At 38.5% G+C, this 26,014-nt stretch overlaps 1 pseudogene across 1 annotated transcript; it reads right to left on the bottom strand.

The window, feature by feature from the left end:
* Nucleotides 1-1,213: 1,213 nt before the first annotated feature.
* On the bottom strand, nt 1,214-24,340 carry LOC104611917 (uncharacterized; annotated as a pseudogene). The gene is made up of 16 exons (XR_016077865.1): nt 24,087-24,340; nt 23,930-23,979; nt 23,101-23,161; nt 22,688-22,783; nt 22,432-22,581; nt 21,277-21,408; nt 10,094-10,221; nt 8,694-8,736; nt 7,656-7,739; nt 4,053-4,094; nt 3,608-3,678; nt 3,164-3,217; nt 2,947-3,052; nt 2,756-2,824; nt 2,073-2,216; nt 1,214-1,632 (listed from the first exon to the last, which is right to left on the bottom strand). The product of XR_016077865.1 is annotated as an uncharacterized LOC104611917 (transcript).
* Nucleotides 24,341-26,014: the final 1,674 nt, after the last annotated feature.

The following is a 26,014-nucleotide window of genomic DNA, read 5'->3' as shown; positions in this document are numbered from 1 at the left end:
GTTCTTCATCTTTATGGAAGCCGTCCATTTCCTATTCGTGTCAGCGTGGATTTTCACAAAATCTACGCAAGAGCAGAAACGGAGATGGCATGTTAAAAATTAAGATGGAGAACTGGGTTAATATAACTATCAGATCTTGACATGTAAAAGAAAATCCACAAGATAGCATGTTTCTTAAAGAAGGCAACAAGAGTTTCTCAAAACTCTAATAACATGAAGATATTTCACCGAAAGTTACCAACATGTGTCATGCCTTACAATTTTTAGACACAAATATAGCTAGCTATTCGAGATGCTTTATTGATAATGCAGATTGAGTGACATAATTTAACACAAACTCGAGCATTTCAAGAAAGACATGGAGTTCTAAAAGAATGTTCATTGGAAGAAAAACTGAAGATAAAGCCTCCCATCAGATTGGAATCTAATCAACTAAGGGGCGGAACATAATAAGGGGGTCCCCACGTGAGGAGAACGCTTCTGACTTTGGATTGGAATATAATCAACCATAATACCATATCCCACTCTGACTGACCCTACATCGTCATCTCTGTCCAAAAATCTAAAGACACTTGCAATCCATCATGTAACGGTGGAAGGTCTGATCGGCAACGATGGGCCCAGCATCACATCAAACCGTTTGTCCTTGTCGAGGAATGTCAACAAAGTACGTCAAGTGCGACAGTTGGCCGTTTTACATCAAGGAGGATTCGAGGGGAGAAATGATAGACAGGAAATTGGAAAGTCACCTTTTATTTTGCCTGTTCGCGTATAAATTCCGGAGTCAGACAATAATTTGTGCGGACTACGGATACACCCGATGCAGAATTAGCCCTCTCCCCCTTATAAATCATCAATTCATAGTCAGATGCACTCCCCCTGTACTATGGGACTATAACTGATTGATCATTCTCCCTAATTTGTGTGGAAAAATACGGACAGGCCCAATGTAGATTTCTGATTTTCTACAGATAGGCCCAATGTAGATTTCTGATTTTCACTGCAAAACCTTAAACATTTGAAAGGTCAAAACCCACATTCTATACACCTAAATCCGCCCGTGAATTAATATCAATTCCAAACTGACACCTACCCAAAATGTACTTTGAGCGTATAAACACTGACCCTGAGCTGAACCGTCATTTTCCCTAATTTGTGCTGGTGGTGTACTAAAACATGCTAATCTTTTCCTTTTCTTGTTGCCCATTACAGCTTTCCATGCAAGGAATGCTCAAATTAACAGTAAGAAATAAAACAGAATGCCTCCGGATCCAGAATCCAAGAAAAAAGTGACACACAACAGTTACAAAAAAGATTTGGTGGCTGATACAACTTCAATATTGCGTCAAGGGGTTCAGCTTGCTACTCGGTAGTAGTGAGAGTTCCCTCCGATGTTGAGGATGAAATTTCATTCTTCTCCAATTGGGCAGTTGCTGATTCTTCCTCCAGTGTCGCAGATGAAAGGCCCATTTTAGGATCTTCCTTTGATGTTGTAGATGAAAGGCCAGTATTCTGATATTTCAGGATTGTTTCATTGTCCAAAGGCCAGGATGCTCCTGCCATGACGGATTCAATTTCCCATGTTTCTCGAGGCAGGTGGGTGAGGTTTTCACATCCATTAGATGTTACATGCTGAACAAACAGAAACTTGTATTAAGGTTCCATTTGATGAATTTCTTCAAACTACTAAATGTGGTTTCACCAATTCTCCTAACTGCTAGTCCCAAACAAAAAGATTTTATCCAGTATTGTCAGACTCAAATCAGACCCAGTTTCAACTGGTAAATAGGCGACAGATGAAAATTCCATGCCCCTGTTTTTTTAATTATTTTCCTAGGTTGAATGATCTAACAAACGGTTAAACTGTCAACCCATGACCCAGCGAGTTTTCTGGTTTTTGTCAGGCCTGAGTCTGACAACATTAATTTTATTTTTCTATTTTTTGTATTCATCTGTCAACCAATGCTTGAAACCATAATCAATCTTGCTATTTTTTCATTCTTAAATCTGTTAATCCAACCTATAAAACGCCAGTGAGATTGATCATAGATTCAGTTAAGAGAGATACATACTACACTACTTTCAATTCGGACACCACCAAATTGTCTAAACCGTGCAATCATGTCACTATTGATGAACTTAGACATGTTCTGATTATTCACTGCTGATGTTAGGAGAACATCATTAAAATAGCAACCTGGTGAAACTGTAACCACCTGCAGTTAAAGTAAAGCAAAAGAATAAGCAATTTCAATTTGATGCTCTTTTGCTTGTGATTGTAATTAGTGTGGTGCAGTGTAATGATTCACAGGCAAGGCATTATGTACTTTGGCCTATATATAGGTCCTGATAAAATTTTATACACAAACACATTGGGAAATTTTGGCATATTTATCTGCAATTACATCACATCAGAACAGAGTTCTTAGTGGAAAAGTCACTAATCAAAATATGCATCTCTGAATTTATTAACACTTTAACCATGTATAACATCATAACCACAAGTTTTGTAATTCATGTGGATAGAATCTGACTTGGTATCTAGGAGATTTGCTCCTAAACTTAAGATATTTTCAACCCCAGAGGAATCATAAAAAACATGATGGTGCCTAGAGGTGTATAAAACTTGGCAAATGGGAACTGGCCACATGTATATTCGGTAAAGATGTTCTAGATTACACTGCACTTCTTTTTAAGTGTTAAAAGAGACCAAAGAATACTAGATATCAATAAAAAATCTTATTATCTGACTAACCATGCCTTCTTTGAGTTGTCTAGCTGTCCGCAATGCCCTGAGCCCAGGTTCTGTTGGTCTCTCTATCCCCTAAAAGAGTGAGAAAAAAACAGTTCAGATCATCAATTGGGTGAAGGCAAAAACATTACAAGCTAACATTAAGACTCTCTTGTGCCATACCACACAACACCTCAATCAAAGAAATGACTGACCTGAGGATAACCTCCTGGATCATGAGCATCAATCCCAAGGAAATGTCCTATGCCATGGGGCATGAAGATGACACCCAATCTTTCTTCCATCATATCATCAACCTTCCTGGAAGGAATATCAATTTTATGCTTCTATCACATGCTTACCAATAAAAAAAATTCTATTACATGCTGATACTTGATCATTCTAAGTATTTCTCATGCAAAAGACTCATACCCGATGAGAATTCCTCCCTCTACCAAGGACTCCAAAATATGCCGCTCAGCTAATCTGTTTTGCATCGGAATTAAATATGGAATATCATTAACAAAACATTAATTTACGCAGCTAAACTCAAAGTTATGGTAACTATGATGTTCCACTCAAAATGATAATGCAATCACAGGCAGATGAACCAAGGTTCCTAATGATAGAGATCTCAAACTCCATACATGTGCAAACTAGCATTCATTTTATATCATAAATGTAAATATCACCACTCTGCAACTCTGATGCTTGATAACCTTGACCCAAAAAAATGATAAAAGATACTCAACAATTTTACAAAGAAAAAGAGAAGCATCAGAGCAACGAATGCAAGTATCATTTGTAAGCACTTATATTATACTTATAGATACTATAAAGATGAAGGATGAAAAATTAAGATGTACAAAACCATACTTGTGCATGTCAATCCAGCTTACTCCGTCCTTTATTGCAGACATAACCTCATTATGAGCCTTCAGAACTGCCTGAGAAATTGTGAATAAGACATTTAACTTGTTGAACAGAACAAAATAAATAAGAAATGACTTAGTACACCTAAACCCAGGTGCTTTAGTTTCTCATTCACTAATCTAATTGTGACCAAATGGTGATAGGAGGTTAGGCAACCAATGTGCTAGCAAAATGATATTTTCCAACTTGTCATAAGTTAGGCAATACCTTTCCATCACCATCTGAATCTAATTGGAAAAGAATACAAAACCCAAACAGAAAATATAAATCAACAAATTAGAAGCATTGGATAACTACCAAATAAAGCATCTAACTTGAAACAAAAAAGTTACTCTTCATGTTCTGTAATGCACAACATTGACAACTGGACAAGAAGCAATGCACTTACATTATATACGAGACGTTGATCATCATTGAATTTTCCATTTACCTACATGAAGATAGAATGTTAACCAGTTATGATTGTTAGCCAGTAAATATATCAATCTTGGTAGAAGTACATTGAATTGGACTGAGTGAGCAGTAAGTTATCAGGAACAAATTTAATATGGCAAAGCAGGTCTCACATTTTCCCAGTGCACATTTTACCAACCCAGATATTAAATCCTAAAATCGAAATTTTTTTCTAGCCCATCAGGGTTATGGTTACTCCATTACCAATAATCCCAATATAGTTGTAATTATTAATGAAGCTTCTTAATTTATCATGTAACTCGAGATTTCATAGATTAGCCATGACATGCTTGGAGTGGTTTCAGATAGCAGTGGTGATTAAGTCAAAGGAAGATTCATTTGATATGGACCTAGCAAGATTATACACGGAAGAGAGCTATTCAAGATCAACTTTACCCAAAACTATAACCAGACCCCATAGTTCAACTGGTCAATGCACTACTGCAACCATAAATTATTAACATAGTCTATTTTTTCAAATTCTGATATTATATACCTATAAAAATGGTCTAGAATTTTATATTTGTTATTTTTCTGAGTAAGATAAGGTAAATTTATTAAAAAGAAAACAGAGTATACAAGATGTATGCGAAAAGAAAAAGAAAAAAACAGGGGCAAAACAGATCCCACAAGCCACTCCAACAAAACAAACGAGCGGGCCTGAGAATGCACGAACAAGACCTCCCACAAACAGCACCCCAACCTAGAGACCTCAGCTAACCTACCTACAGAGGCCCAAAAACACCCCCTGAACCATGACAAAGCAAAAACTCACTAGTGAACACTAAAACCTTCTGCGGTTCTGCCTCTGCCTCTTCTACCTCTCCCTCTGGCGCTACGAGTCCCACGGGAAGGAGGATCAGCAACCGGCAGGTGGTAGCAGTCCACCAGAAACTTGTACTTTCTAACCCCGAGCGGAAATGACGAAGAATCAGACATGTAGTCCGACCACGAGCTTTCTGACCCCACTTCTGTATCAGTCTCGAGAGAAGGATCAAGCCCAGAGGGATGAATCTTCAACTCCTCAGAAAACTTATCTTTAAGCCAATCTCGGACGCTGGTCTCTTGGTCTCCTAGGATAGACACCCCAAGAAACTCCCAAAGCGCATCGCTTTTTTCCACCTGCTCATCAACGCCCACCTGTGCCGATACAGCATCCTCTTCTTGAACTTCCGATAGGGGTCCACTCACCCGAGCCCCATCATTAAGAGGCTCTCTTGTGGCCGGAGAGCTTGTGGAGACTGAAAACCTAACCGAAAAATTGGTAAGCATGGACTTTGCAATGGTGTCGTTACTGGTTTGAGCTTCACAACTGCCACCTCCACATGCAGTATCTTTGATAGCCTCAAATCTATGCCAAATGGAGCTCAAAGGGAAAAGCCCTTGAGAGCCCATCGGAAATTTGGGCTTTAAGCGGCCCGAGGCAGGCCCAGCCCATGATTAGGTTGACCCATAAAGGTCGGCCCAGGCTCCAAGTCGGGAATCGAAATTTGAGGCTTCCCCGCTCAAAAGACTTTTGAAAATTGAGTCACCCACCCAGTCTTGAACAGAAACCTTTGTTGTTCCTGGATTCACCGGCGCCCTTACCTCCGATGGCACCATATCCAGCGAGATTCCGTCTGGGGCCGGAAACAACAAAGGAATCCCGCCTCCCGTTTCTAATTGACTTGGGACGCAAACCTCTGTTTCAGAAACTAAAGGCACCGGCACCGACAGAGTCTCCCTTCCCTTTTCCTCTGTACCAGTCCCTCGCGCTCAAACCCGCCGTTTCTTTCTATTTCTCCTCCTTTTATGGTGTTTCCGCTTGGGGAGAACCTCTCAAACCCCGCCCCTGAGGAAACGCCCACCCTCACCCCAACACCAGTCTCACATGTCGGAGCAGGGTATGACTTTCTCCCAGAGATGGACATAGTATACGGCTGCGGGTTGGAATCCCAATTGTTTTCCTCTTCTTTCATCGCTGTCCACCTAATCAGAAACCTCATTGCTTCGAGGTCCGTCCAACAGAGGTTATCCTCTGCCACACCTGCAAAGCAGCCACCGACGGCGTTTCCGAGCTCCCTAAACATTTCCAAGCTCCAGGCATGGAGTGGGAGCCCAAAAACCTGGATTCGCGACCGCTGGGTTCCCCACACAGCTTTTTCCTTCTCCAGCCCCGGATCCCACCGAAAAAGTGTTAAGGTTCTTCCTCCGAGCCGGAACGGGCTCTTTCCCACCAACCGGATAACCTCAAGTTCCGATTCTAGGATAACCAAAACGCGGCCACCTGCTAACTGCCTGAACTCCGGTTCTGTACTGCAGTTGCACAATCTCAAAACCTGAAGCCGCAAATCCTTCGACCAGAGAAATTCCCCTTCAATCTCCCCGACCAAACACCTCCTCAGACAACACTCCCTTTCCTTTACTCCGAGCTCACCAACACAAACACGTCAACCCGTCGGAGTTATCCGAACTGTCGCTTCGCCCAACTCTGAGAAGCCAAACATCGTGAACTATCAGAAGCCATAACACTTTTTCGGTGGGTATTGGTCTCCCCGGACTCGCTCGATCGAGTTTAGGATGGAGACTGTCTTGTCAGAGACAAGGATGAGAAGGGAGAGTAAAGTTGCTCACTAGACCCATCATCATATTTAATTTTGTATTTGTTATTTAATTTATGTCAAATGAGCAAGTAAGGAAAATGTTATGTTGAAGCATCAAGAATTCATGAATTGTCAGAATCAGGAACATGCCTGACATAGATACTTCATCCACTTAGGGGAGCTCATGCAACAGTAGTTAATAAACAAAAAAAAGAAGTGCATTAGGGCTTGATCCCCTGGGTTAGTGGCTGTTTTTTTTTTTTTTTTTTTTTGGGGGGGGGGGGGGGGGGGGGGGGGGAGATGTATGTATGTTGTTTTGGTGGAGGATAGGATGCTAGGTGCACTCAGTTGATATTATCGGGGAAGAATCTTTCTTTACTTCATTGTCTTCTTACTCTATTATTTTCTATTTAGTAAGACCTCAAGAACAGTTGATCAAGAAAATGTGTAGGGCATAAGATATGTTTTGAGATGGGCTAGATGCTGATCGAGCACTTGCTTAATAAGTTCCCAGATATGTATGCTTTTTATTTCCAAAATCAGTTTACTTAAAGCTAGATATTACCATTAACAAGTCTTACATTATGAGTATAGAGAAGGTTTTATCTCACAGATGATCCTCCAATTTGTCTCATCCCAAATTTATACGCTGTATGTGTTGGGTTTCTTTCCAACTAGAGATTGTTTTAAATTTGTCAGAAAATATCCTTGCATGGGTTCAAATTTTGCATCACTTCGTCTTACATGGGCACATTATTGACCGCTGAAAATCCAATAAGGGCCACTAGTTCTCTTGCTATAACTTTTTAGGATTACGAAGATGTAAGGAAAGGTATTAATGAACATATACAAGGATTTCACCCCTTACATCAAAACAAAATGTCAGGCATGCCTTTGCTTGATAATTTATATATTAGAGAAGACAGTATAGAGGAATAATGAAAGAAGACAAGAACTCACAGGGAGCATGAGATATCAGAAGCATAAAAATGGTATTCTGCTCCCATATCCATAAGGGCCATGTCACCATCTTCCAGAGTCTGCCATTAGAAAAAGGCAAGCTAAATCAAAGATGAAACTAAGAGGATAAAGCTTTCAGTGTTCTGAATATAAAATGGTATGCATGACCAATTTTACCATTGTTTTGTCCAGTCTATTCAAAATATGATGTAACATATATGATATAACACCCCCTGGTTGGGACTGATTTAATGTTCTCATGTTTGTTTTTTCAGAAAAAATAGGAAAATGAAAAAGAACAGAAGTCAAACCACTTTAGTTCACAAGTAAAAATAGCAGAATCCAGATCTGTAAAAGGATCAAGGAAAAGAGTGAGCCATATAAGAGAGAGAGAGAACTGCTTTGACATGTTAAGAGGATACTACCAAAAATGTAGGCCAAACAAATGCCATCACAAAATACTGCATCTTAAGCAGTCAGTAATTGTCCAAACATTAAATGCCATTTAAGGCCAATAACCTTTTCTATGCATAAAAAAGAACACAAGGTTTAGAGTTATTCTTTTGCACGTTTTTACATGTAGCAACTAAAGGTAGCACCCAAAAATATTTACAAGATCTCCAACTCACCCCTTTAATGTGGAAAGTTTTCCATATGGCATGAAAAGGTCATTTTTGCTCTCATATCTGCTTAAAATTTCGGAAAAGTTAACTGGTAGAAGTGCAAAAATAGAAGTTTAGATGCACAAGGGCATCTAATAAGCATGTTTACATGTGGCTAATTGTTAATCTGGACTGCCAATTTGGCAGAACACCCCTGTGCAGCTGGCTTAAAGACCCTTAGAAGCATAATAGAATAACTTTGCCAAGGTTTTACATTCATGGATTCCATGAAGAACAGTTATCAATATGATTTATTTGGGAACATAAAACAAAGAATATCATAAAATGGAACTGAGATTTGAGGACATTATGGAGTTGATCATGAATATCTGAAACAATAGTCGTGTACAAAGAATATTTTAATCTGCATACCCTGTCATTTGGAGCAGCAGCATGGCCATAGTGAATAATGGAGCTGAAATAAAACACCCAAAAGTGAAACCTCACATTAGTTCTCCTTCTACATGCAACCAAATTTGTCTTTTATGCAAAAATTATGGCATACTGGCATCAACAAAACATGCATTGGCAATGTCATCTGCGAGCTACTACATAGACATGTATAACAGAGACTAGATGAGATTAAGAAATGTCAAAAGAAAAGTTAGATTGGTATTTCTCAAAACGTAAGTTTCTAAATAAATCAAAGTTTCACTTTAATGGTTTTGTCAACACTAGAACCATTTCTCTTAACCAGCACAGACTGCATGTTTATAAACTTGTGTTTTTTATGTAGAGCCAAAGCAACATAAGTCAGACAAATTCAAATTGCAGCCTGGCATAGTTTCTTATTCATGAGTCATCAAAAGAATTGGCATAGTTCACCTTATTGAACCTTTCATGCAATATAATCACATTGATGTAAAACTTCGTTTGTCATGAACTTTCTTCAGGAAGTAGTTAGGCCACACATGTGGACATTCAGAACCCAATGCCCTGCTAACCATGTGGTGCAGAATGGTGCCCGTATATAACCCCCATTAAATGGCATTTAGTTGTTCTCAGCTCCCACTGTTTACTTGCTCAGCAATCATGCAAAGATGGAGCAGTGATTGGATAGGAGAAAATGGGGGTTATTTTGTGCCTCTGTCTGTGTGTAAGTGTGTGCCTTCATAAAATTCACAAAATTCAAGGATTACTCGTTATAGGAGTGCCACATGCACCAGTCTCAAGTGCTCCCTCCAAGTCTACTGGCTTGTCTTGTTTAAAGAAGCACCAAATCTCACCAGTGACAAGGGCTCCATCATCTCGAATATCTATTAGAGGTAGTGTGTCCACAATACCTGTCAAAGATACCACTTAGTTGCATCTGTCTGTACCTTGGCCCTGGATGGTAAGAATTCTTCTCTAGATGGTCCAAAGTCTACTTTTTGCTGATCGACTCCGATGCCCATTAGTCATGAGAATTTCAATGATCACTATTCAATATGAATATTTTAGTTATGTTACTGCCAGTGAATTTCCAATGGTTATTGTAGGAGGCTAAATTTACAATTCTTCTTTAAACTTTATACTGAGTTTTTTTTTAATACAAACTGACTGTCAGGCATGAGTGTAGGGTATTCCTCCTCCTGTGAAGCTTTTGAACCACATTCTCTAAATTAACAAGGGAAGTGCATAAAAGGGCCATTACCCAAGGGAAGTGAATCTGTAATGCAAATCATTTACTAAGGAAAGTGCTTTGTCTACAAATCACAGATAAAACTCTCTGCCCAAAATACTTCATACTATATGATAAGGGCATCTAAAAAATGAATGAAATTGGAAGGCACCTGTTTTCTCCTGTAGCACATATACAAGTATAGGAACACTGTCTACAACCACCGTGCATGTATATATGATGTAGAAATATCATCTCCAGTCGATATTCTTTCATGCCAACTTTTGTCTTCTGCATAACCTGTGCAAAAATTGCAAGCTTAATAAGCCTAAGTGCCTAACATCATAATCAATAATTGAATATTATGGGCTTAATACGAGGGGTTACTTGATTTCAATTTACCCTCTTTGCCTTAAAAAGTGAAATTAGATTAACTACAGTTAAGGCATGAATGAAGAGGGCTAAGATTCAGCCCAACCCTTAAATCTGTTCACTAAGTTATGTTTTCCTGGGTTGATGTTGACTTGGATGTGTAGAATGGATTTGGCATTGGAGTGAAACCAATCCTTAATGCATGAGTTGATAAAATGGAAGAAACTTGACATAGATATCAAGATAGAAGGCCTGATATGAATCCAAGCAGAACCCGTCTCAGATCCGATATAGAATGCCTCGTTCAAATCAAACCTGGACCCAAACCCACAAAGATCCAATACAAAAGAACTTTATTCATGCTCTAACCATGGTAATACTCCATGTTGTTACATTAGGCCCATTGGCTATAATAACTTCATTAACAACAAATATAACTGAATAATGATTTCCACAGAACACAAACTTGGATTCTTGAGTTCCTAAGATTTCCTACAAATGCTTCCCTCTCTGTTTTTAGCATATCAGTGAAATGAAGTATAGAATTATTTTTGTTAGGAACCCAAAGGAATGGTTTTTAACATTAAAAATACCGTGGAATATAGAATTAAAAGGGGACGACATGAAAAATTATCAAGCTAGACTACTAACTGGGAAGGGAAATAAGAGCAGAATATGCTGAAACAGGAGAGGCTGATATGAAGGATCAAGTTTGAGAGTATTTGTTGAGACAAGGATGTTCACATGGATACATAACAAGAGTAGGACAGAACTAGTAATGGGAAGCATGGGAACATGGTTGTCAATCAAGATGGCATGCATGAAAGAGCACCAATGAACCAATAAGGTGGTTGTGAAAGAGCTAAGAGAAGACCAACAAGGATTTGGGTGGAAGTGCTGGGAAAAGATCCAAGGCCACAAAAATTAACAAAAGATATGGGCTCTGATAGCATAGATTGATGATGATATGTACATATACAAAGACCACCAATGAACAAATAAGGTGATTGTGAAAGAGCTATGAGAAAATCAACAAGGATGTAGGTGGAAGTGTTGAAAAAAGATCTGAAACAAAAACTAATAGAAGATATGGATCTTGGTAGAGTGGAATGATGAAACAGGATTGGAGTAGCCAACGTATACGTATGTATTTATATTAAAGAGGCTAAAAGACAGACACTCCTTCCATGTTGTTAAAGTACCACATGCTTGATGTGACAGTTCAGGTTCAGTGATGCTCTGAACATAATGACGAAACTGTAGAATCTGATAGGGGATTCATTCCTGAGCTTAGCTGTGGTAAAGATTAAACCATCATTCTAGCACTAGCATCCACAATCTCAACATCTTATAGATAAGAGTTCCAGGAACTATATTCCCTCAGCAAATCATGATTTAATCTTCATTGTGGTTCTTTATATTTCTTACTCTGGACAAAAGCACCACCAATTGTATCAACTTATTCACAATGTTGTCAGTTTGTCGCTGACAGGGAATCAGTTTCCACTGCCCACAGCCTTTTGCTCATTCATATCTAATCAACTGGGACTTGAAAATCAAGGTAAATCTCCTCCAAAAAGAAGAAGAAGAATGATGATGACGCAAGACTAATGTGGGATGGTCACCAAATTGCAGGTCCTTTTGAAAAACATTTAATTGAGATGTTTCCCAGCCCCCATAGTCCCATACAAAGGAAAAGAAGAGTGGTGACAAGTAAGGGGACTAGTAAATATTTTTAGTACACAATTTCTTTTGGATCCTACTGATTTTAGATAGTGCAAATAGAAGATAATGATTTAGATTAAGAGACCTGAAATAGGTTCTGTTTCTCTTTCTTTGAGGAGTAGTTTAGTAATAGAGAGTTCCTATTGTGGTGGTTTGCCATGAGAATTTTTCCTATTTTTCTTTTGACATCATTTTAATTGTGATAAATCAATATTTGTATTTCCTTTAGAAGAAACTTCGAGATATAAGTATAGGTCCACCAAACATTAGAAATTTACCAGAAGGTCTCACTAAGCAACATTCTATATTTACCATACATATTTTGGAAATGTAAAGAATTTGGAATTGCCTGGAATATTTTGCCTTCCCCATGCAAATTTGGTAATATCAAAAAAGAAAGTTGTTAATGTCAACTGTGTAGGGGTATTTTAGTCTTTATATTTATGTTTAAGTTGCTGATGTGTAATGTTCTATTAGTAGTTGTGTGACTTGTGTCCCTTACTTAAGTAGGGACAAAGGAGTCTTTTTGTTCTTGAATAGAAACATATAAATTAAACCTGGCCAACTAGAGAGATGGATTATTCTCTCTTGTTCGAACCAGAATTCTTCTCCTTTTCTATTTTCTTCTCTTCTCCTTCTTCTTCTTCTTCTCATCTTTCTCTTACTTCTACAGACCTTATTTTAACAGAATCCAAGAGCAGATTAGATTATAATATGATATCAGAGCTAGGTTGAGAAAATTGAATCTGCCCAGAATTCTGATCTTCACGCATCCAGCCTAGGGTTTTCTAATTTTTCCTTCGTCATCAATTGGAGATAAGGAAAGGGGCTGAAAAAGAGTTATCGCCCTCTTCCCTTGGAGGTTTCTATGCCTCCAGCCATGCAGTTCGTGAGTGTTTGCAGTGGTTTGTAGGAAGCCCCCCCCCAATCAATGAAGAGAAGAGCGCTGATTCGAGTGACGCAGTGGAGTGTCGAGTACAGCTTGACTTTCTGGTGATTAGGTAAATGATTTTTATGCAGTTTTTCAGTGTGAATTAAATGGTGGATGTGTTCCAAGTTGGGTGGTGAAAATTCAGGTTGTAGTGTGTTAGGGTTTGTGCAGATTTCAATGTGGTTTGAAGGGGGAGTGATCTTCGAGTAGTGTGGTGAGTTTTCAGGTAGTCGTGTAGTAGGGTTGTGGTGTAGAGAGTGAAGAATTCAGAAACAACTGGTGCTGAGGGCAGTGTGGTATAGTGTGTAGTGTGGTGTGGTGAGAGGCAAAATAAGAAAGTAAAAAAAAAAAAAATCAGCCATGGGAGACAACAGTGAAAGTAAAACTAGTGTGATGGTTCCCACCGACTACCTGAATGTTCAGATGACTTCTATCAAGTTGAATGGAGAAAATTATGTGCCTTGGGCGAAATCTGTAGAAGTCTTTCTTAAATCAAAGAAGAAAGTGAAGCATATAATGGAAGAAAAACCCTCTACTGAATCTCATGAGTATGGTGATTGGGAACAAGAAGATGCACAGATTATCACATGGTTATGGAATAGTATGGAACCCAAGATTAGTATGAATTTCATGTCTCTTGATACTGCCAAGGAAGTTTGGGACCATGCTAAGAAGTTGTATTTGGGACAAGACAACACAACTAGAGTATATCAGTTGTATCCAGAATACTTTAATTTGCAACAGGGTAATCAGAGTCTTGAGGAATACTATGCTAGCATGAGAAACCTTCGCAATGAGCTGAATGTGTATCACCCCCTCACCTTTGATGTTAAAATTCAGCAACAACAGAGAGAACAACTAAATGTGACCAGATTTTTGGTGGGGCTGAAGTCTGAATATGAACCAGTGCGGGCACAGATACTAGGAGGATCAGCTCGTCCTTAGAAGAGGTGTTTGCTCGGCTTAGGAGAATTTCTATTGGATCTACCGAGAATTCTAGTGTCTCTGATAGGTCAGCCTTTGCAGTATCCAGGGGCCGTGGTGTTAGAGGTGGAGCTCGGAGAGCTCAATCTGGCCATATTGGTAGTGGACCGGTGTATGGTCGTAGTGGTGGTGGTGGACCTATGTATAGTCGTGGTGGTGGCCGTATTGGAGGTTGTAGAGGAGATGGGCCAAATGGCCCATAGACTGTCTTTTCATGTTATGTTATGTTTCTCTTTGTTATGGGCCTTATTCTGGGCCCATACTCTGTAATGTTTTGTTTTTGTATTTTTCTGCCCACTCAAGGGCCTCTCTGTAATTTATCAAAGATTAACACCTTAATAAAATGTTTAGAGTGTTAGAGTGAGGTTAAGTTCGAAACTCTCACTCTCTAACACTCATTGCCGCCAGCTCTCTTCTCTTCCTCTCTTGTTTGTTTAGTTTCTGTTTTGCATCTAATCTCAAACAGTTCCATACATCAAGTGAACTGTTTTTCAACTTGGTATCAGAGTGGGTCATTGCTTGGAGTGTCCCTCATGTGGTTCTAGTTCAGCCAACTGCATGAGGAGGTTCTAGGGTTGAATGTTTACAGTCATTCGCCTGGTTCTTGGAGGTCATTGGAGGGTGCCCAAGTTTCTATACACTTGGAGAAGGGTTCGGTGACCAAGAAGAATCAGAGAGCAAGTTTTTCAGCCTGATTTGAAATCAGAGAAAAGGGGTTTCGAAGCTAGCTCAGAGAGCAAAGTGTTCGGCCTGGTTTGAAGTTCAAACCAGAGATACTGTAAGTTGTTTTCTCAGTTCTTTGCTGAGTTATTTTGTTATTTGGGAGGACTGTTAAAGCATTCAAAGCACACCTCCATTCAGCCCATTATTGCTGGACTGATTCTACTCAGAAATTTTTTGGTTATTCTGGAAGTGTGGTTCGGCTGTTATTGGACTTTCAAACTGCTGAAAACTGATCTAAACTAAGTGGTACAAGCCTCTACTTTAGTTCAGCTACTTCCTGGACCTAGACGGAGTGTTCTTGAAGTGATTTCTGCTGGTTAACAGTGAAGTGTTGACTGTTGCATACATAGTGTTTGTAAAAAGTCCTCTTAGGTACTGTGGACTGTATTTTTTGTTCTCCTTGGGAAATTATTGTTGGGAACCAAGAATACATATTGTTTGGAGGCCTGCTGATTGTTCCTTGAAGGCTGAATCAGGGTTTCTTCTCCTTGAAAGTGCTACCACCGAACTTGGTTCTCACGGATGTTAGATCTGAACTGAGTTTGTGTGTTGCTGTGTTTGCTATTATTTCAACTCAATCTGAGTTCTTTGAAATCAGGTCACTTTTGAAGGCTTTCCGAAACCCTAATTGAAGCTGTTACATAATGGACTTCTCAGAAATTGAGAACAAGAGCACTGTTGAATACGGACATAATTTGGGAACTACAATTGATTCATTGTTGGCTGTAACTACAGTTAAACTGGATGGAACCAATTATTTGGCCTGGTCACAATCCGTAAAAATTCATATTTGCAGTAGAGGAAAGTGGGGGTTTATCTCTGGGAGCAAGAAAGCTCCCCCAGAGAGGATTCCTCTTATGAGAAATGGGTGCAGGAGAATTACACAGTGATTGGGTGGCTTGTGAACTCAATGCAGCCACAAATTAGCCAACATTATCTGTGGATGAACTCGGCTAAAGAAATCTAGGATAGTGTTGCAGAAACTTACTCCCATAAGTTGAATATTGCCAGAGCCTACAAACTGAGAAGTGATGTGAAGAATCTAAGGCAGGGGGAGAAGTCACTTGCAGCATACTTCTCAACCCTGAAATCTCTATGGCAAGAGATTGATTTATAGAGGTTGTGACATGGGATACCCCCAAGGATGCTGAAACATACAGGAAATTGGTTGAAAGGAATAGGGTCTTTGAGTTCTTGACAGGGTTGAACTCTGAATATGACATTACAAAGCAAAACATCTTGTCCAAGGAAGATGTTTCATTGTCGCAAGCATATGCTTTGGTCAGCAGTGAAGAAAGTAAGAGGCAAGTGCAGGTTCAAGGAGTCAGTATCAATGATCATTTTGCAAATATGGGAATTAAACCCAAAGGGGTTACAGGAGCTCACAGTGGCATAGGAAAGAAGGAGGTGGTGTGTGAATATTGTAAGAAGCCGAAACACACAAAGGACAAGTGTTGGAAATTGCATCCCAATCTTGTTCCTATCAGATTCCAGAAGAAGAATGATAGTAGAAAGACAGGAAGTGCACATGCAGCCACAAGCACAGATACAGAGGTTGAGTCTACCAGTGCACAGTTGGCAGCCATGAAAGCTGAATATGAGAAGTTTGGAAAGATGATCAGCCAACTTGAAGGTGTAACTTCATCATCCAACCCTTCTGGAAGTCCAGCCACCACCGCATTTGCTAACCATGCATCCACCTCAGGTAATCTCAAAACCCCTTGGATCATAGACTCAGGTGCTTCTGATCACATGACCAACCTTTCCACTTTGTTTGTTTCATATGATTTACTTCCTGGTCGTGACAAAATCACCTTAGTTGATGGTTCTCTTGCCCCTATTTCTGGCAAGGGAACTGTCAAGGCTACAGACTCCTTACTCTTATCTTCCACTCTTCATGTACCTAAATTAAATACCAACTTATTATCTGTAAGTAGCTTGACCAAGTCATTGAATTGTTGTGTAACATTTTTCCCTTCTCACTGTGTGTTTCAAGACCTGAAGTCTCAGAAGGTGATTGGGAGTGGCCATGAAGCGAATGGAATATACTTGCTCGACACCCCTGGCCAATGCTATGATCATCCCAAGAATGTTGCTTTTGGTTCTACTTTTCCAGAGTCTGTCAGTTAAATTATGTTGAGTCATTGTCGGTTGGGTCATTTACCTTTTTCTGCTTTAAGTCATTTGTTTCCCAAACTGTTTAAGGGAGTCAGTGTGTCCAGTCTCAATTGTGAGTCATGTCAGTTGTCAAAGCATTGTAGAAAAGATTTACCCTGTGAGAATTAAAAGATCATCTTTTCCTTTTCATATTGTGCACTCTGATGTGTGGGGGCCTTACCACTTATCCTCTATGGGGGGTTACAAATATTTTATCCTGTTTATTGATGACTTTTCTAGATTCACTTGGATATACTTAATGAAATCCCGTGATGAAGTCCCAAGACTTGTGAGGCAATTTCATGAGCTTGTTTTAACTCAATTTGATACCAGAATTAAGGTTTTCAGATCAATGCAAAAGAGTATTTTGAGAAGAATTTATCCTTGTATCTCTCTGACATGGGGGTTATTCATCAAAGCTCCTGTGTTAGAACCCCTTGAACAAAATGGAGTTGCTGAGAGGAAAAATAGACATATTGTTGAAGTTGCAAGGAGCCTTTTGTTTGCCTCACATGTTCCCACAAGATTTTGGGGTGATGTTGTACTTACTGCTACCTATCTCATAAACCGTATGCCATCCAGGGTTTTAGGGTTTAAATCCCCCTTCTGTCCTCTTCATCCAGACAATGATCTCTTCCCAATTCCTCTTTGTGTGTTTGGTTGTACCTGCTATGTTCACATTCCAAGTGTGCAGAGACATAAGTTTGAACTGAAAGCCCACAAATGCATCTTCCTTGGTTACTCCCCCACACAAAAGGGTTATTGTTGTTTTGATCCAAAGACTGGCACCCGACATGTCTCTATGGATGTTACCTTTGATGAACTTTCTCTTTTTTATGGTTCCTCTCAGGAAGGACATTGTCCACAGGGGGAGAGTCTATCACAAGTTTTTGCTCTTCCTCTTCTTGTCCCAGTTGAGTCTCTTGACAAACCTGTATCCTCACCAAATGAATCAAAGGAGGATCAATCACTTCATACCTCGTGTCCTAGTGCCCCTATTTCTTTACCTCCTCGTCCTACCCATAATCCCAAAGTGTATCAAAGGCAGAGATCCAGGAATGAGCAAGTAATTTCCCTTACAACAGATGAGGCTCATACATTCCCAATCACAGATGAGATAACAGGTACTGCTTCAGCTCCTTTGGAATCATCCTTCCCAGACCTTGATGTCCCCATTGCTGTTAGGAAAGGGAAGCGGAAGTGTACTGCACACTACATTTCCAAACACCTTTCCTATGACCTGCTTTCTCCTTCATAGTTTGCCTACCTCTCTTCTGTTGCTTCTAACCCCATTCCTAGGTCTGTCTCTAAAGCTCTTGGGATTCCAGAATGGAGAGATGCCATGAAGACTGAAATGGATGCTCTACATGCAAATGGTACTTGGGAGATGGTGGATTTTCCTGAAAGGAAGGATCCAGTTGGGTGCAAGTGGGTTTTACCATTAAATACAGGGCTGATGGAACTATTGAGAGGTACAAGGCCAGACTTGTTGCAAAAGGCTACACATAGACATATGGGATTGACTACCTGGAGACTTTTGCCCCTGTTGCCAAGATGACATCTGTGAGGGTTCTTTTATCTCTGGCAGTTCACTTTGATTGGCCTCTCTATCAGTTAGATGTAAAGAATGCATTTCTGAATGGTGACTTACATGAGGAGGTCTACATGTGTCTTCCTCCAGGAATGTATGGGAAAGATATGCAAGGAAAGGTATGTAAATTGAAGAAATCATTTTATGGTCTCAAACAATCTCCTAGAGCCTGGTTTGAGAGATTTAGAGCTGCACTTGTTAAATTCGGCTATGTTCAGACACAGTCAGATCATACTCTGTTTGTGAAGTAAAGTGGATCTCATTGTGTATGTTGATGACATTATAGTGACTGGTGATGATGCCTCAGGCATTCTGGCCCTTAAGTCTTTCCTCCGTACAGAATTTGAGATTAAGGATCTGGGGGAGTTGAGATACTTCCTTGGCATAGAAGTTGTCAGATCCAAGGATGGGATTCTTATTTCCCAAAGGAAATATGTCCTTGATTTGTTGTCTGAAACTGGAAAATTGGGTGCAAGACCAGCTGCAACTCCCATTGATATGAGTCACAAACTTTCAACTTCGAATGGAACTTTGTTGGAAGACAAAGAGATCTTTCAGAGACTTCTTGGGAAGCTTTTGTACCTGTGCATGACTAGGCCAGATATTGCGTATGATGTCAGTTGCATTAGCCAGTTCATGCATGCTCCTAGAGATACTCATATGGCAGCAGCATAACGGATTTTGTGCTATCAGAAAGGCTTTCCAGGAAAAGGAATTCTATTTACCAAGCATGGTCATCTGAAACTTGAAGCCTATACTGATGCTGATTGGGCTGGAAATATTGATGATAGAAGATCTACTTCAGGGTATTGTAGTCTGGTGGCTGGTAATGTTGTCTCTTGGAGGAGTAAGAAACAATCTGTTGTGGCCCGATCCTCCACAAAAGCAGAGTATAGAGCCATGGCACATGGAGTCTCGAAATTGTTGTGGCTAAGGTCCTTAATGGAAGAACTTGGGATTGATCATGACAAACCCATGATGTTGTACTGTGATAATCAGGTTGCCATCAACATTGCTCACAACCTGATACAACATGATCGAACCAAACATATTGAGGTTGATCGACACTTTATTCGAGAAAGAGTCTCCTCCGGTGAAGTGTGTCTTCCATTCATTACTTCTGAAGGACAATTGGCAGATTTTCTCACCAAGGGCATTTCCAAGGAAAGACTTCAACATGACACTGGCAAGCTGGGCATGATTAACATCTATGCTCAGCTTGAGGGGGAGTGTAGAGGAGATGGGCCGAATGGCCCATAGACTGTCTTTTCATGTTATGTTATGTTTCTCTTTGTTATGGGCCTTATTCTGGGCCCATACTCTGTAATGTTCTGTTTTTGTATTTTTTTGCCCACTCAAGAGCCTCTCTGTAATTTATCAAAGATTAACACCTTAATAAAATGTTTAGAGTGTTAGAGTGAGGTTAAGTTCGAAACTCTCACTCTCTAACACTCATTGCCGGCAGCTCTCTTCTCTTCCTCTCTTGTTTGTTTACTTTCTGTTTTGCATCTAATCTCAAACAATTCCATACATCAAGTGAACTGTGTGGTGGTGGACCTATGTATAGTCGTGGTGGTGGCCGTATTGGAAGTCGAGATTCAAAAGGAATCTGTGGCAGAGGACGTAGTTCTAGTCCGAGAAGATGTACACACTGTGGTATGGATGGACATACCATCAATTATTGTTATGATTTGCATAGTCCACCTTCAACTTGGGCCAATCATGCCGTGACCAGTGATAATAGCTCTAGACAGGAGAGCCATTCAGCTGATCAGATGCCCCCTACATCCACAGATGTTCCCGGGAAGGAGATGATGAGTGTTCCCCATGATGAGTATGAGAGGTTTGTTCAGGCCACATCTCAACAGAATACAACCACTCTTGCACACTCAGGTATGGCTTGTCTGGCATCCAAACCTAATCCCTGGATTATTGACTCTGGAGCCTCCGATCACATGATTGAAACTCCAAGTGTGTTATCCTCCCTCTCTCAGTGCCCAACATCACAATCTGTTACTCTTGCTAATGGTTCCACATCCTCCATTTGTGGTGTTGGTAATGTTAACATGGACCCTTTATCTTTATCCTTAGTTTTGTATGTCCCCAAATTTCCTTTTAACCTTATGTATGTTAGTAAGTTGACCGAGTCTCTTAATTTTTCTATCACTTTTTACCCTTCTTCGTGTGTTTTCAGGATCTCAAGACAGGGATGAAGATTGGTGGAGGGCAGATTCGAATAGTAAGTTGACCAAGACGGGGATGAGGCTTCACTTTATTTTTATCCTCAGTTTTGCATGTCCCCAAATTTCCTTTTAACCTTATGTCTGTTAGTAAGTTGACCAAATCTCTTAATTGCTCTATCACTTTTTACCAAACTTCTTCGTGTGTTCTATTAATAGTTGTGTCCCTTACTTAAGTAGGGACAAAGGAGTCTTTTTCTTCTTGAATAGAAACATATAAATTAAACCTGGCCGACTAGAGAGATGGATTATTCTCTCTTGTTCGAACCAGAATTCTTCTCCTTCTATATTTTCTTCTCTTCTTCTTATTCTCATCTTTCTCTTACTTCTACAGTCCTTATTTTAACAGAATTCAAGAGCAGATTAGATTATAATAAAAGTAACCAATTTACAGTTGTCTAGATATTCCCAGAAATGTTAAAGATGTCTTTCCATTGAGACTAAAAGACAATGTTTTGTCCATTTTTTTCTATGTTTGTTCATAGCAAAAATAACAAAAACGCCTAAAATTGGAACAAGATGTTTACTGCCAATCTCTGAAAGTACACCTAAAATAATCCGGAATAAGCTAAGTATGCACACTTTAAAAAATAAAAAATAAAAAAAAAAAGAGTGAAATGAAAATATTATACCTCAATATGAGCTGCTGAGCTTATATCATTTGCATATCTAATGAGGCCAAGTTCCAATTCAGATTTGAAAACACGATTCTCAGTCAAAATAGGGTGAAGAGTGGTGCTATCTGTATCAAATTCATCAATACCCTGGTTGCAGAATCATTTTGCATCTTTAGCAATCTATGACAACATAAAATCTCCTCCTAAAATGATAACCTTATTATAGAAATAGTAATCCTAATTGCTTAACTACTGTTATTGAGAAATTAAACAGTGATATCTGATAAAAGCAGTTGGCTTTTTCAACATCCAGTTAATGCATGCTATGGATAGCTAATCTTGACAGAAAATCCTGAAATAATTCAATCAAAACTTATCAGAGATCATGAAAGGCACTTTCTTGGAGGCTGTCCAAGACATCTCAGAATATATCTATTGTCATCACTGAATTATGGAGCATTAGGAATGAACTGCAACTTTCTGTCTGAAGAACTCAGGCAGCTTTGAATTGCAAGTGACTTAAGACATGCCACCAACCTATGTCAAGGCTTAGAAGAACTGTTGTAGCAATGACAAACAATAATACAAGTTTTCTTAAAAGGAAAACAAAAGTAGTCAAGTCTATTTAGTAGTTTGGAAGATTTAATATGATAGAAAACAGTCTGGCTAAGTCTGCTATAACAACTGTATAACATTTAAAGTCTGAGAGGACATCCCCAATTAGGTCCGGTAGATGCTCTTTTTTGCTGCTTTAACTGGAGAGACCACACCATAATCTTACATGGATCTTAGTCAACACACAATTTCTTTAGTTGGAAAAAAACCAAGAAAATGAAAAAAAAAAAAAAAAAAAAAACATTTCAGAGGCATCAAAACTTCATGGATCTATGGAGTCACACTTGGCATAGGCTCCTGCATATCAAATTAGTCACGTATATGTGTTAGATAGAAATGGATACCATATGTAAGGCATCATAAAAACAAATTAACTTTTACTATATGTTCTACCCATAGGACTTAAATTGTTGGTTCTATTACCAGTCATAGGATAATATGTTTACAAAAAGAAGAGGGCAGAGACATAAAGCACCTAAAATTCAGCAGGTTTGGAGAACATAATACTGTCAGTGTTAAACCCATATAAGAGAAACAGCAGAGACATAAAAGCACCTCAAATTCGGCAGGTTTTGAGAACCTATTGCTGTCAGTGTTAAGCCCATATAAGAGATACAGCAGAGGCTTTGCAGGACCCCGGTAATGACTTTTCAGGACTTGGCCAATTTCGCCAGTGTAGCAGACCATGCTCACCATATATCTTTCCTGTAATTATTTATTGTGTTAATTACATGGTAGATAATACTATTGATAATAAAGAATTACCAAAAAGCTCAGCTAGAGAGAGCTCAGAGGGTGAAGGTTACATTACCTTAAATGAGGATAAGGGCTTTATCTTTCCTGACCAAATGGCATAATCTTCAGTTAACCTCGGGGCAAAAAGAATGGATTTACCGGTGGATACATCCTTATAATAATAAGAAGAAAAAACAGAGTATGTAAATGGTATAACAACAGGCATTACTCATAAATTTGTTTCAAGTTCTTGCCTACATTGGTTACCTACAGAAATTCCTATAAAGGACAAAGAAAATATTATTGTATTCTTGTTCATGCCTCAAGTCTTCTAAAGATGTTTTTCTTATGCAACCAAAAACATTCAGAATTGATGCCATCAAGAGAACAAACTGGAAGAACTTCAAATATCAAATATCAAAGTAATGGTCCTCTACAAATAAAAGAGCACCCGTAGATCAAGAACTTCCAAAAAAAATGAAATCTTACTATTGCTCCATAGAAACCAGGCTCTCTTACTCCAAACAAATACGCAAAGTAGCTCTCCTGCCTGCAGAATGAATATCAAGGGTTTAGTTTGGAAAGTACAGCTATCTGGCATCAGTTACCAAGACAAGAACCCAAAACTAATAGCACACTAAAGTCTATCTTCAAGAAGAAAACCATGTGATCTATATTGATGTATGGAAACTTCTTACAGATTCATGAAAACAAAAAGAAGTGTCAATTCTTGTGTTTAATTGAAATCAGAATTTCCATCTAGTATCATAAAAATCATTAATCTTATTCCTGAAATGATTCTCCCAAGAATAAGTGCCTTGTCCTTTAGTATTTTTGTGGATGAGTTGATGTTGTTCCAATTGCAAACAAGGCAAAATGTGCAGAGACGTGGCATAGTATTAAATATAGAGGTCATAAGTATCCATTACATTCTAACTACATAGTGATTAATTGGCTTCATCGTGTTATTACTTGCCCCTAAGATTGAATTCTTTATTAAGATTAAACAAGGCATATTAAATCAAATTACTATATGGGTAAATCAATCATCGCAATTTTGTAATAATCATGGTAAATATTGTTCATGCTGCTATGTGCTTATTTCTTATACTTGAAATTATCTTCCATAGAAAATTATATTGCACTTATATCTGTCCTAATCAATTCATTTATAGTACACATTGCATACAAGTATACAACTCACTGTCAAGCATAAATGCATAGCAATCAATTTGTATATTTGTATAAGTGCAACTTAAATAATTGAAACCCAATTCTGAAATTAAAAGAAGTATACCACAGAGAATTTTGCATTTACCTAAAAAGAGGAACATGGTCCGAACAATTCCGTGTATGCTCCTCGCCTCCCTGACAATCAATACAAATTTGACTAAATACACGAACTTAAACCATAGTGAATTTTCTTTCCGACAAAAAGACGAAATTCCGAACGAAGGAAAAAAAGGAAAAGGAACCTGTAAGAGGATGAAACCGTAGAGAGGCAGAGAAGAAGCTTTGAGATACTGACGAAACGAGTGGACAAGCTTGGCGCGGTTGAGAGCATGAAGCTCCATGGCAACGTCTGGCGGGCCGTATGAAGCCATGGCGATTCTGTCGGTAGGACATGTCGACTGGGATCGAGTATTTATGATGCAATAGGTGCTGGTAGCGAAGCTTCTGTTCCTTCTCTGTTGAAGGGAATTGAAATATGGTGCGAGAAGCTCGTGGGACTGGGAGATACCAAATATAAAAATATTGTCAACTAGTATTAATTACACTGTTACAGGTTACAATGCTGCAGTGTTCGATTTTTGTGAAGGTTTGGTGGCAGTGGCTCAGCATTAATTATACACAGCAGGGCGAGCTACTAGTAGAACTGTAGAAGTAGTCAGTCAAATGGCGTCGTGCTACTGCTACGGTGCCACTCGCAGAGGGTTGTGTACAAAATTATAACGTGCCAATCTCGACTCTCGAGGGAATACATCCGTACAAATTGGGCCACAGCCGTACGAGCAGCAGATTCTAAAATGTCCAATTTTCCATAACGGTAGAAAACACGCACCGGTGTTTCAAAAGCACGAGACGCGAAAAGGCGTGAGGGCTTTTTGTTGGGTTGCAAATAAGTTGGATCATGTCCGATATGAGTATCAATTCGATCATATAAGTAGTGTCAGATTCGGATACCTCCCTTGATTCTAACAACTAGGATCCAAACCGAAAAGTCGATCTGCTTACTTAATGGATCTAATTTCAATATACTCCGATCTGATTCATTTAGTTATGAAATAATATATATATAAATATATATATATATCAAGGTTATTTTACTGTAGTCCAAATTGAATCGGATTTTTTATAAGATATTTGGATTTCAATTCAAATCATAATTTATAAGTCTTGATCTGTTACAAATCTGACGGATTGTTATTGGATTTATATTATGAGTCTTGATCTGCTTTTTATAGAGTGCATCTCACACCAATCTCACAGCATGTCTTAGTTGTACATCCGAAACATCTCTCATAGTTATATTCATTATTCATAGGGAGATGTTTTCATTATAGGGTGGGATGTGGCTTTGAAGTTGGTGTGAGGAGTGTTTGTGAGGAATATATCCCAATTCTTATACTATACCCTTTACCAATTATTATTCAATCCATTTGCAGCCCTACCTTTTTTGTTTAAAGTAATCCGGTTTGGTTCAATAAGAATTAAAGACCTAATTAACTATTTGGTTTGCAGTATTCGAAAATCCGATTTTGAATTCAATATTCGATACAATCAAATCAAATTTGGATAATTTGAATATCTAATTAGTCGAATTCATATATCATATTCATACCGAATAGTTAATCGGATTTGAATTCGGATATGACCTGATTCGATTCGATAAATATTCGAATTCGATCGACTATTTAATTCTTATATATAATATATATAATATTTTATATAATTTATATATATATATAATAATTAAGTTATGTAAACAATTTATATATTTATATACTTTATATCAATAAAATATTTATTTTATATATTTATTAATTACCCAAAATAATTAATTAATCAAATTCGAATATAATCAAATTCAGATATTACCTGATCCAATTCAAATTTGATCCGTTTACACCCTATCATCAATTGAACCCAAACGAAAGAAAATTGCAAAAAAATTAAAAACGAAAATGCAAAAAGAAAAATAAATGGTTCAAAATAAATCAATGTTGAAATAGTATTGATTAGAAATAAACTAAATATAATTTTAAATTTTAAATTAAATATTTTAAAAGCCTATTGACTTTAGTTCTATATTCAAGCATGTCAAATGTTCAATCTATTTATTTATTTCCCAAATGCATTATTTCAAATAACTAATATGATTTTAAATATTTTTCATTCCTAA

Source organism: Nelumbo nucifera, chromosome 1 (genome assembly GCF_055504915.1).
Source record: "Nelumbo nucifera cultivar China Antique chromosome 1, China Antique-T2T, whole genome shotgun sequence".
NCBI lineage: Eukaryota > Viridiplantae > Streptophyta > Magnoliopsida > Proteales > Nelumbonaceae > Nelumbo > Nelumbo nucifera.
This window is presented reverse-complemented; position numbering and strand designations above follow the sequence as displayed.